At 38.8% G+C, this 13,242-nt stretch overlaps 1 protein-coding gene and 1 long non-coding RNA gene across 9 annotated transcripts in view; one reads left to right on the plus strand and one right to left on the minus strand.

The window, feature by feature from the left end:
• The window catches only part of LOC109283565 (uncharacterized), a 29,987-nt gene extending 18,989 nt beyond the window's left edge, over positions 1-10,998 (minus strand). The window contains exon 1 of the long non-coding RNA XR_002090768.2: positions 10,780-10,998. This is a non-coding gene — a long non-coding RNA (uncharacterized LOC109283565). The remainder of the gene's footprint in view (positions 1-10,779) is intronic.
• The window catches only part of ADGRL2 (adhesion G protein-coupled receptor L2), a 485,613-nt gene that overhangs the window by 177,843 nt on the left and 294,528 nt on the right, over positions 1-13,242 (plus strand). The window lies entirely within an intron of this gene.

A 13,242-nucleotide genomic window follows, 5' to 3' on the forward strand; every position in this document is an offset into this window, starting at 1 on the left:
ACATCAAAGTCGTGTAACATTAATAGAGTTAGAATGAATGTGAATTGTAACAACCCTGTATATAAAATCTGTCCTCTGCTGTTAGTGTGTATGTGCACGTGTGTACACACATGAACATTAATATTATGTACAAATGCTCATATATAGGCTTTCTGAATTCTTTATTGGCTAATACTACTTCAGTTAGGTGTCAAGTAGAAGACTGGCAAATAAGCCTGGCAAAATCCTTGGTCCCTTTAAATTAGCCAGGAACTTTGAGGAAAGTGTTAATATTTGTTGTTTCACTTGATACCTAACACAAATTATCAGATTTAACATTTCCTTAACTATGGGAAAGGAGGTCATTGACTTCTATGAAGGGAGATGCATCCCTTTATATGCCAAGAATGAATTTATCCTGTTCTTTCTTGGTAGTTTTTCTGTTTGGTTCTGAAATGGCTTCCCTCATACATACTCCCTTGCATTCTGAGATTATCCTTCCTTATAAAACATACCATTTTCTTTATGGGGTGCAAGTAGAAATGATTTGCCTAATTTTTTTTTTCCAAAGATGGTTCCCTCATGACCTAGAGGAAGGTCATGGAGGATTTCACTTAATTGCACTTGAAGGCCTATTCCAGAGATTCCCACTGACTTCAGTTGGCTTTTGATCAGGTTTGTGGTGCGTCGCAGGAAAAAGGGATTTATAGTTTTTAATAAAAAAAAATTACATGGGTTTTTGTAATGTTGAAATTTCTGTGAAAATATAACTGTGAAATAGCAGCAGCAAATTGTTGTTTGGTGCTTTGGAAGATAATTTTGTGAAATGGATGCAGATTCATTTGGAGCTATCAAATGCAGATATGGGATTTGGGTTTTTTTGTCATTTTGTTTTTTCATTTTTGTAAAGGTTTTTTCCCCCCCCCCCCCCCCCCCCCAAGGAGGTCAACAGGACTTTTCTGAAGGGATTTAATTAAGGTTAGCAAGTAATTTTGTGTTCTGCAGCATGTTACGTGTTGTGAAAAGGTTAGGGATTCACTCACTGCAGCGCATCAAAAATGTAAAGGTGATAGGTGAAATTCTCTTTGTTGCAAGTGCTGAGAAATAATCATTTAAAAGGTCACTTGCACTCAAAAAAGAACATTTTATTTAATAAGTAACTTGTTTTGGGATATGCTGCATTTTTAAAGGTTAAAACAGAGTCTTACTGGCCATCAGTATCAGTGAGAAATAAATTACTGATTTATTTTTAAAAATAATAGCTTCTTAGATTTCTCACAAAATTCAAACTAATAACTTCCCTTGCAGTATATCATCAAATTGAAAGCCTGAACTGTTTGCAGTGTTTCACTGACTTATTTAAACATGGATCTAGAGAAGCTTTTAAATGCAAAATTATTTACTACCTCTATTGTTTGTGTTGTGCCACGATGATAGAACTTTGGCAATTTTAAGAGCAAACCTACAGGTTACATGATTTCTCTCCGTACATGGTGTGTTGTTTTGTGTACAAATAATTGTCCTTATAGAGAATGTCAATCATCTATATAAAAAAATCAATTTTTTTTTTAACTGGGTTGGTGGTGAAATGAATTATAGATCTGATATGTAGACAAAAGAGAATTATGGTAAAAGTGATAAATGTGAAAGTCCACCAACTCACAAAGGAGTCTGAAAAAAAAAAGAAACTGTTTATTTCATAAAATTCTCAGATTATTAAAAGATTTTTGCCCAGAGGGGTCAATGTGTAACAAAGAACATGTTGTGAATTTAATAGTTTATTCCCTTCTCTCTGAAGAGTGTTTCAAATTGGTATTAATTTTCTTCATTGCAGTCTTCATTCTAGTTATATAATTTTAAAATCTTTAAGCAACATGGAGGAAAGAAATCTTACTAAACTATTCAGTGCTTAATAAGATGTTATGGTTACTCGTTTCCCAGGTTGTATAGATCTCAAGGCTACAGAATGGTATTTTGTTAGTAATATTGAGCTTTAATACTGCTTTTGTTGAACCTTTATTTAGAAAGAATCCTAACTCTTTAAAAAATACTATTTCACTTAAACATTAACTTATTGGTAGCTTATAAACACTGAACATTATGCGTTTGGGGGGAAGATATGCAAGTGAAAAAGAAAATCCACATGCACATGTGCAGTTAGAAACATTTGTTTCAGGAGAATTTTGTCTCAAATAAAGTCATCTTCCTTAATTTGTCTTGCTTTCCATTTGAAAGAGGGCAAAATCTATTTCCTGGGCAATTTTGCACAGCAAAGATATTAATACTTTCGGGTTTAATTGTATCCTGTGTTTAAATACACTGTGGGTGAAACCCTAGACCTCTGCTTAATTGCTGTGAGAAAATAGCCTGATTTCTCTGAGATTAGGCACACGCTTATGTATACTTTGACCCAAGAGTGCCTCCTTCAGAATTAATCTTCTAAGGTAGTGGGATTTGCTTTTGTACGTGCAGTAGACCCATTCATGACAAACGGTGCCTAATAAACCAACTTCACCCGCCAGACCTCTCTTTTGCTGTCAGAGGTTTTCTTCAACTATTCATTTCACACATCCCTTGTCCAGTTGCTTATTAGCAAATAAACCTTAAAGCAAGCAATAGGAAAAAATTTAATGATTCCTTTTAATTAGAGAGGCTTAGGGTTTAAATAATGTGCAGCGGAAGTTGAAATGTAAAGAATTTCCATCTGAGCTGCTAGACAGAGAATATTTTAAGCCTGATCCAAACGTGCTGCCCTGTTAGAAGACAAACTTGTTCATATTTATTTAATTTTTTTCTTCAGCTGCTATATTTCATTTGATTCATCTCTTCCATAAAAGCACTTTTCTCCCAATCAGCTGTATCAGAATTGTTTCTATAAGATGTAACAAAAAGTTCTGGTTTTCAAATATTTATATTAGTCAAAGTTAGTTTTGTTTATATTTTTTGGCAATAGAACTTTTTCTTTAAAAATGAAGCACTTCAGCTTAACTAAACAAAATGTGTTGAAATGGACTGTCTTATAAACTTCTGCAAAGTAGACTTGGCAGTCAAAAGGAATAAGGCTGCAATCTGCAAAACTTTACTCAAATGAATAGTCTTTATTCTTGCAAATATCCTGTTAGTTGCAAAGAAATATTTTGTTTAGTGTTAGTCTTTGTAGCATCTGGCCCTCATGCACCAATCCTGCACATGGGCTTGCATGCACACGTGTGTGCGCACACGCACACAAACAAATTTTATTCATATGAATAATCCCATGGTAGTAAGTGATAATCATGACTAAGTCAAGTTATGCATGTGTAAATATTTTCAGGAACAAGGCTTAAAAATGGAAGATGCAGCAGTTAGATTCAGCTAATTAGGAGCTGATGAACTCAGCATTTCTCATTTTCAAAACTTTTGCAATGTTGCATTCTTCCCTGTATCTGTATTGTAAGTAGGGAAGTCAACATACATGGATTAGATTTACGACAGACCTGCAGTTTCTTTGCTGCTCATTATTTCTGCTATTGAAATGCTCCTGGTTTTGATGTAACATTGGGAAGAAATCCCAAACTAAGTGATTATTTTAATTAAAACTGTGGATTAAAAAATTATACAAATACAGTTGTTTGACTTTATTTAATTGATAGTTTTGCAAACAGAATTTTCTTCCTCCTAATTGTCACTTATTTGATTTGATTTGATTTTCCATGTTGTTTGCCTGTTATTTTCTAAAATATGTGATTAAAAACAGACTCAAATGAAAAGTTTTTTGTTTGTTTGTTTGGGTTGTTTTTTTTTTAAGTTTCTGTGGTAAACCCTCTAGCTATTGTTATGGCAGTAAGCTTTGGTTGGCTGATATTGAACTAGATGGTCTAGACTCTCATAAGGGAAATGCAGTCTTCATTAAATAAGCCTTTTAACAGCAAGCCAAGCTTGATTAAAATCATATACAGATGAAATCATTTCTTTAGAGTTCCTTTGTAGTTTTTGCATTTCCAATAATTCTTTTGGCTCAGTAATACTTAAGAGACAGCTGGGGTACTACTGAAGAGTCTGTTGTTCTTTCCAATTATTGCTCAGAAGTCAAAATACATAGTATAATTTCTGTTCAAATAATTACAAGTGTATTAATTTGATATACAAATGTGAGGAGGTTCAGGAAAAAGTAAACATTATGGAAGGCAGGAATTATGGCATGCTCTCTTACGTGGGATTCCACTGCTAAAAACCTTAAGGGGGAAAACTTTAAAAATAAACAGGAAGCTTTCTATGTGTTTTGCTCATGGTTATCCTAATTGGTCTGTCACAACAAAAGTGTCTGGCTAGGATCTTGAATTGCTTCATGTAACACTGGCTACTACTCTATCAGCTTCATTTATAATTTGTGCATGGTCTTTATGACACCTCAGCGTTCAGTGTTTGCATATGTAATACTTAAAGAAGCAAACTTTCAAGCCAAGACATCAGATTTTTTTTATACCACTTGTTATACCAAAACAAAGAGAACATTTAGAGCACTAAAATTTGCTGGAAACTATTGGTTATTTTTATGAGCAGGAGTTCATGTAGTCCTATTAAGCTTTAGCATTGATGTGCATTAGCAATATCTTCCTTCTATAATATAAATGTACTGGATGTAATGCTGACAAGTAGGTGGATGAGGAGCCCATTACAAATCATATTTTGCTCCAAAAAAGTGGGAAAACAACAATAATTACAATGTCAAATTCATTTCTGTGGTGATGTTAGAAGGAAGGTGACAGAAGGGAACCATTTCACCGTTTTCTTCCAACAGCAGGGCAGGATAGCAAACTGCGCTATTTAAGAGGACTCGCCATGATCTGCCAATTCGGAAGCACATACTGGTTACAACGGATCACCAGCATGTGATCTGTGGTAACCAGTACTACTACAATAGGATGTACACTGATCTTTTTCAGAGCACCAGGAATATCTGTTCTATCTTTTGCTCCTTATACATACACATGCCCATTCTGCCCACTATTACATAGTGCTCTGCACTGGTGAAATGGCCCATATACCATGGCATGACTAGCACCACTCCATTCCCTACCTTCCCCAGGAAAATCAGTTTCTTCTTATGAGGTTTTGCTCATGATGGTTCTATAATTTTATTTCACTTAAAGCTTTAAAACAGAATTAAGATTCTACCTGGGATGGTTCAGGAACAGCAAATCCTGCAACTGTACAGGCAGTTGTACCAGGTGAACCTTGGCATGACTTCCACGATTCTATTACCACATTATACTTTTTATAACGGTACATTTGTAGTGAATGTATATGTATAATTCCTATTATTCCCCTAATTTTCTCATTGATTGCTGATAATTTATATGGGACTGGATCTGCACTCAAAATTCCCACTGATGTCAGTGTGGTTTCCCTGGGTGAATTGGCTATGGGTCTTAATTAATCCTGAAAGAATCTGGATTCAGTTTGATTTGTCCTGAAAGCAATTTTTGTCACAGCTAGAAGGAATTAGAGATTCAATTTATAGAAGTTCCTATGCACTCTTCACGGGGACCAGAAATAATGCTGTGCTAATGTACTACTCCTGTGAATCCCAAGAGAATATGCTGAAGTCGTGAACAACCAGCGACAAGTCACAGTGGTATAGAGAGCTAGCTATGAATCAATGCAGTTCCATTCAGTAGACTGCACTTTCATGCATTCTTTCCTACCCCACAAATAAATAAGGACATGGGTTTGCATCTGCTAAGTCTATCTAATCTATAGACTCCCACTGTTTCTGTTACAGTATATGAATGCCATTTCTCAGGCACTGCTGTTCATGTTTACAGCCAAAACATTTTTCTGCTGTAACATTCAATAAAAATAAACAAATAAAATAGCAAAAGTGCTAAAAATATATTATGGTAAACTATCAGTGGCTACCTTCAGTGAAACCAATAGAGCAGCACTAGTTTCCACCACCTGAGGATTTGGTAAAAATGCCTGAAGAACTGTGTTTGCCAATAGATGGTGCACTCTAAATGGGTGTGAATTCCATGTTGCATGCATATGAAAATAATATGTTGTCTTATCAGAACTGATTTTGGAGGACTGGTTTAGCGAGGGACCAAACAGCCTGAGGGGGGAAGATGTCTGAACCAGGAAGATGTATCCTAAGGATACATCCTAGTTTTAAGCCTGCTTGGCTTTTTTCCTTAACGTTAGTATGCATTTCATAGTGAGATGAAGATTATTGACTACAAACTGAATTTCTCCCAAACCTGGAAGATGGATCATGATATATATTTCTATGTGTTTGCAACCATCCTATTTTAATAGGCAGTAAGGGTGCCTCCCAGTGTTTAGGTAGCCTGTCAGTGAGGTGCTGTAACACATGGCACATTACACAAAGCGCCATAAGTTAGAGCACCAATGAACCCAGCAGGTGTTGGGTGAGGAGGGCTCGAGCCTGCCTAGACCAGCCCTGGCCAATAGGCAGGGTGTTTCAGCAGCTCCCCAGGAGGCTGCCGAGCTGCCCCTCTCCCCAGCCCTACTTCCCACCTCAGCTCCAGTCATGGCAAAGCTGAGCTTCTGTGCTGACCCTGTCAAGAGGTTCAGATGTGGGGTGGGAGAAGGGAGTTCCCCCCGCTTCACAGTCTGTCCCCCCGCACCCAGGCTTTGCAGTGGCTGGAGCTGGAGTGGGGGAAGGGGAATGGAGCCCCCTTGTCTCACAGGTCCAGGGTCGGCTCCCCCCAAGACTCCAGCAGGGGTGTATCTTCATGCCCCACAGGAAGGAAATTCTCTGTTCTCTGTGATAGCCCCGGGGGTGGGGTGGGGCTGAGATGGTGCTTGCTGATACGAGCATCAGCTCAGCCCTGCAAAGGTGCATGGGATGTGAGTGGAATCACCTATACTTAAGGCTCGCAGGGAATCTGAACAGAAGTTCCCTAAGGTGCTCTGGTCTACAGTGCCCACAGATGATTTAATAAAAGTTCTTTTTTTTGTATGATTGGCTATTTTTAAACTGCTCTGCAGCCATGAATTTGATATGTCATGGCTGTACAGTGCTTCCAAGGGCTTCATCACACTAAAAACATAACTTATGTAAGTGCCCCAAGTGTACCTATGATGTAGCCCAGTGGTGCCCAACCTTTCCAGCCCATGGGCTGGATGAGCAGTCCCAGATCCATCTTCAGGTTGGAATCTGACTGTAGGCTTGATCTGGCATATGGTGCTGGCCCAGCTGGGGCCCAATCTAGCTGCATTGGAATGGTCCAGCCATGGTGGATACCCTGCATGTGGCAAGGGCTAGCCCTGGTCCAACCACATGAGAATAGCCCACCTGGGTCTGATCAGGTCCCAGGGGCAGCTGCATTGGGCCCCAGGTAGGCAGTTTCTATGTGGCTGAGCTGAACCCCAGCTAAGTCATTTCCATGTAGCAGCATCAGGTCCTGGCTTCACAGGCCAGATGTGGCCTATGGGCTAAATCTAGCCTCATGTGCTTTTACATAAAATCTTGTCATTTAGAATTTTTTAGAACTTTCTTATGGCATGTTCTTGTTTTAATGCTCTGAAAAAATGTTCATCTGTCAGCCTGATTCTTTCCTCATCAATAATGCAGTAGTCTCAAAAAAGAAGGTATGGTCTAAGGAGTCAGGCAATTTTGCACAGAAAATGTCGCTATAATCCAAAGAAAACATATTGAATAGGATCATTTCCTCATTGTCTTCCAATAAGAGTTATTACAAAATCTTTTTTTTAATTTCCTATAGAATTGCAATTCATTTAATTAATCAAATCTTAAGTAAGGAAATTTGTACCATTCAGATTGTAGTTAATACACCAAAAACAGCCCATTATAGGAATTTTCAAGCATCGCATAGTAGTGGATCTTTGGGTGAACAAGTAGGGATGAATAATAGGAACTTGATCCTCTGGGTAGAGGAAGACAGAATATTTAAAGAGGGGTGGATGTGGGAGCAACATGGTCATAATAAAGGTTAAGAAACATGAATTTATTAGCAAATGAGACATTGTAGTATGGTTTTCAGGAGGTTTTTGTAATCAAGATAGGATGAAAGCTTAAACAAGAGCTTTAGCTACAGAAACAAAATGAAAAAGACCCACATTTTTAATATTTTAAAGAAAGAAGGAGCAGGTATAGATATAGGTAAGATGTATAAAACAAGGGAGAGAGGAGGTTCAAAGTGGCTCTGTTGGTTATGGTTCTGAGTAACAAAGAGGGTGCCTGAACTATAAATAGGGACAGAGGTTTGGGTGAGGAAAAGATGTTTTAACTTTATCAATAATCACTTTTTCTATTTCTCTCATTTCACAACAACTCTTATTTGGAAGAAATTTTAAACTAGCAGGCTGGTGAACACTGGAGTGAAAGTAGAGGCTATCTAGCACCTGTTCTAGGTTTGAATTGGGACTGGCTCCCAGTCAGATTTACAGATTTATCATTTGGAGCTCCTTCTGAGGCTGTTCCTCAAACTACAGGTGTCAGTGTCAGGGCCGGATTAATGCATAGGCAAAGTAGACACATGCCTAGGGCCCTAAGTGAAGAAGGGACCAAGTTGTGCTCATTTTACATATAATTATTGAGTGAAAAAACTAGGGGCCCATGAATTTGTTTGCCTAGGCTAGGGCCTACAAAAGGGTTAATCCAGCCCTGGTCATTGTCGGGTGGGGATCTTACCCTTTTGTCTAAGTCAAATATTCTGTTTCATACTTGCCTTGAAACCTTCTTTTGTGTTAGTTATCATTTGTTTTGTAAGTACAACGTATTGTGCTGACTTATGTAACTAATACATAAAAACTCATCAGGCGCCCACAGAGGAGTGCACACATACGATACGTGGCACCACTGACCCATCTGTAGTGCCTCACACCACATGTGCCATACATGCAGGCTAGCGACAGCAGTTACATATAAACATATTTAAGTGATCAGAAACTGGTTTAAACCTGTAACAGAACATAAGTTCAGTGTACATAAATCAGTTTCAAAATGGCTGAAACTGGTTTAAGATAAACCTGGTTGAATGTAGTATCAGACTTAAGTGATTTAGGTCAAACTGGCTTATAAAACTTCTGTCCCAGACCCTTTCCTGGTTCACATTAAACCAGAGTCCCCCAGCATCCCAGCATGCATTTCAGCCCTGGGATGGGCTGTGCTGTGCTGTCTGCTCCAGAGAGCAGGGCTAGCCCCACCCCTCTTCTCCGTAACCAGAGCAATGAGGGCTGGCTCACTGTCCACCCCTTCCCCCCCCCGGCAAATCCCGCTGGGGTCTGAGGCCAGGGAGGAGGATTAAATTCACCTTCCCCTGAGTAAAAAGCTATTCTGCCCTGCTGGCTTACTTAGTGCTTGCTGCAGCTGTGAACTACAAATCCCAGAGGCACCTGGTAGCAAGACGAGGAAGTGATAAGCAACCCTACACAGTCCTGTTGCTTTGAGTCTGGACTTCAAATCTCAGAGACCTTGGGGGAAGCAGGAAGAGTAAGTGAACACACAGTCCATGTTGTGTTTATAGTTCTTCAGTTTATAGTTTTTCAGAGACAGAACTATTCATGTTCAAGCTTTTATGAATTCAGTGCCACTACCTTGCCCCCCTCCCACCTCCTCTCTCCTCCTAGGCAGAGTAGGGCTGGGGCCTGGCTAGCACCCCCTCTCCCACACACACACACACACACACACACACACACACTCCAGCAGGGAAGGGGGGGAAGTCCTGGAGGGCATTTTCTCTTCCCTCCCCTTTGGTGGTGGCTAGCCAGCATGCTCTAGGATCCCCTGGCTTCTGGCTTGAGCCACTGCAAGCATGTGGCTGCATTTCCTGAACCAAAACTGAATGTGTGTTCATTTGCTCATTGGTTCAATCTCTGCAGTTTACACTAACCTGCACAGACTCAATCAATTCAGCTGCGGGATTTTTGACTGTCTGTACTTAGCCACAGGTATTTCCTGTGCTGCTAATTTTCAGGCCCCCAGGAACCCAGATAGGCTGCTGGGGCCAACACATGCCATTCTCCAGAGCCATATGCCACATGCTAGAGCATTCCCTAGGGACAAGTAGCAGCGGCCACTGATGTTTGTCGCTGGGAAAATGCATGCCCATAGAGGCCCAACAACAGAGTCAGAGTCAGCTATAGGATTTGGCTCCTCCTATAGCATTGCCAGAACATAAAGGATGACTTTCTGAACTTGTGAAAAGCTGCTTCACATATGTCAGGATATGTAGTGGAAATTGGTTGTCAGCAAGTGGCTTTAAAAGCATGCTTAGTATAGAATCAGTGTGTCCCAAAATTATTGTTGTTATATTAATTTACACTAATTCTAAACAATGTTCTAGGCCATTTCCAACCTTGAAAAAAAATGTTCCTACCCTGAAGTGCTGACAACTCAGAAAAAGGTCTATGGATCTTCTAGTCCCTTCTGCAGCCAGTAGATTGTCTAATACTTCAGTAATCTAGTAAAAATTTAGGTAAACATTGTATTCACAGGGGCCTTCTAGCTGTATATAGATTAACTATAATGTGGCTGTTTACATCCATTTAAAGTGCATGTTCCATTATCTCCAACTTCACTTTCAATACAGCAGTTTATCTATAATAACATTTTTTTAAGTTCAAGCTTATAATTATATTTAGGTCTGAGATCCAAATAAAAGCATAAGCATGTATTTTGAACAGCAAACTGAAAGTATGAACAATGCATTATTTATCTGTAACATCTTAATTCTTGAAAAGTAGGAGTATCAAATTACCTGTTGAGAATAAATGCATTGAAACAACTTGTAATTACATGCCTGTTTTGTCTGCTTTTGGGCAAAGCCTTACCTTTTGCTGTTCCCTCTGAGTCTGATAAAATCAAATCAAGTGCCTTCCTGACCAAACAGAATTCAAATGTCCATGAAGGTAAAAGAAACAAATTAAGACACAGTCTGGGCATGTTGCTTCTACCATTTGTTTCAAGACAGTTGTTTACAATTATCATAATATTGTAAAGGTTACCGCCTGAATGCGGAAGAGAGGGGGTGGCTGCAAAAGTGATTCATGCCGGAGTAATGCGAATGCTAATGCACCTCCTTGGTAGGTGATCACTGCTTAGAGAGGGGCAAGGACAGTAAATACTTTCCTTTGAAGCCTTGCAAGGTTTAGCACAGTGATTTATAAACCACAATACATCCTGGCTGAAAAAATCATTAATTAAGTAGAATGGCTCATGATACCGCTTCTTGTTCTCTCTTTCTCTCCCTCTCTCTTTTTTTTTTTTTTTTTTTTACAGCTTTTTTATAGCTAAAGACAGAGTAATAAATTGCGTTGGATTTAATAATTTACAGAAGGCCCTGTTGTTATAATGTGAAAATATTAACTGTGATGTGGCTTTTAATTTGCTTGTTGTGTCAATAATGCTAACTATTGTTTCTTTTACGGATAAAAATAGCTTTGCCTATGACTGCACAAGTTTAGGAACCTAGTCCTTTTAACAGGCAAAGCTTCCACTGAAGTCAGTGAAAGTTTTGCAGGACTGAACTCTAAAGGATCCCCAGGTACCCTGGTTGAGAATTGCTGCCCTAGTCTTTGAAGGTTGCCACAGGGTGCCACATAATATTAGCCCTGTTAAGTGTGCAGATACAATTTACAACATAAACCCAGGGATTTCAAATGGAAATCTATGGTATTAAAATATTCTGACCTGCTCTGGTTTTCCTGACCTCTTTGCAACAGAAGAATTTCTCTGTTATTTTTCTGTAGTCAAAAAACAAGTGAAAACTAAGAGTCAACATTTTTCCGAGGGGTGCTCAAGTCTAAGGCGGGGTGCCTTGAGCCTATAAAGATTGAGAACTATTGAAGTAAGGCCAGCCACTCTTTTATCCTTAGATTATGTAAACCATTCTGGCCAGCGTAAAGGAGCCTTTGTGTGGATATAGGTAACATTTACATTTCACATCAGGGCCTCTTACTTTGCCAGAGAGATGTTAAAGCAAACTTAGAGCAAAAGAGAATTAAGCTTCCAATATCAAAATGTTTCTGTGGCTCCTGTACCCAACTATCAGTACTTTTAAAGGCCCTCTATTTTAAGGCCCTTCAAACATTGCCACCTCCAAGCAGAATGACCTAGATATACCATGCTGAAGGGAATAGAAGAGGGGATGGAGAGAATTAGTTGCTGACATTCTCAGGCATCAAGATTAGAACAATCCCCTTCAATTCCAATTTCCACATGATGGAGGAAAAGAGTATGAAGAGAAAAGCTGGGTAAACAAGCTGTACTTCAAAGCTTTTGCATTGAGGAGGGTAGTTGAATTTCCTCTGAGATGTCATCAATTTCATTTATGAATGGGATCACTACAATGGTCTCAATAAGTTTTGAAGGAGGATGTTTCACAAACATCTATTATTTTATAATAAAGGGAATAAAGCTTCTTGCTAACTATATTACATTAGGTTTTCTCCTGTAATTTCTCTGTGACGTGTCTGGTCTACTGTCTGTTATGATTAGATTTTACAGGCCTAGAGAACAATGCATGTTATCAGGAAAAAAAGAATCTGTTTAAGGGACAATATGGATGAATTAAACCCCTTCTTGGTCAGTGTTCTTAAGTGGTATACATTTACTCAGACTTCCAGATACTTTTAATCACTTAGATTTTAAAACTTTACCAAGTGGCATCCCATATCCCAGCCCCTTTATTAATGGCCAGTTGTAAATGACTTTAGCAAATGGAACACCATTTGTCACATTTTTAACAAGTGGTGCACTGTACTGTATTTCTAGCCCCACCACTTAATTTAAGCATTGAGATTTATAGCTTGTCATCATCTCCTCTATCTTTCTGTTCTTTCTTTGTGCCTTCTCAAGTGCTAAAACAGGTTGCTGTGGGGGAGGGGTTATGAGAAAAAGCAAAGACATTTCTAAGTAAACCCGTACTCAGAATAGTAAAAAATATCCATTCGGCTCTTCCAGGTTATATACTGGATCCTTTTAATGGCTTTTCTTTTAATTGTTTCGCCACATTTTTCATGAGTGGAGCATCCTATTTTATATTCTCTTGCAAAATATTCCCACCACAGTTCAACTGTAATCCATTAGTGTACACTGGGTTTGTTTACTCTTTTAAAACAAATGTAAAATCTTACATTTTCCAAACTATTTGGGTTGCTGGAGAGCAGCCTGCTGTGCTGCAAACCGAATTCCTTTATTTAAACTTGATACTAGACTTTTCTTCAGCATACTACCAAACTTTGTGCAACCAACAACTTTCACTAGTTAGTAGCCAGTTTCTCTGTCTAGATAAT

Source organism: Alligator mississippiensis, chromosome 5 (assembly GCF_030867095.1).
Source record: "Alligator mississippiensis isolate rAllMis1 chromosome 5, rAllMis1, whole genome shotgun sequence".
Classification (NCBI taxonomy): Eukaryota; Metazoa; Chordata; order Crocodylia; family Alligatoridae; genus Alligator; species Alligator mississippiensis.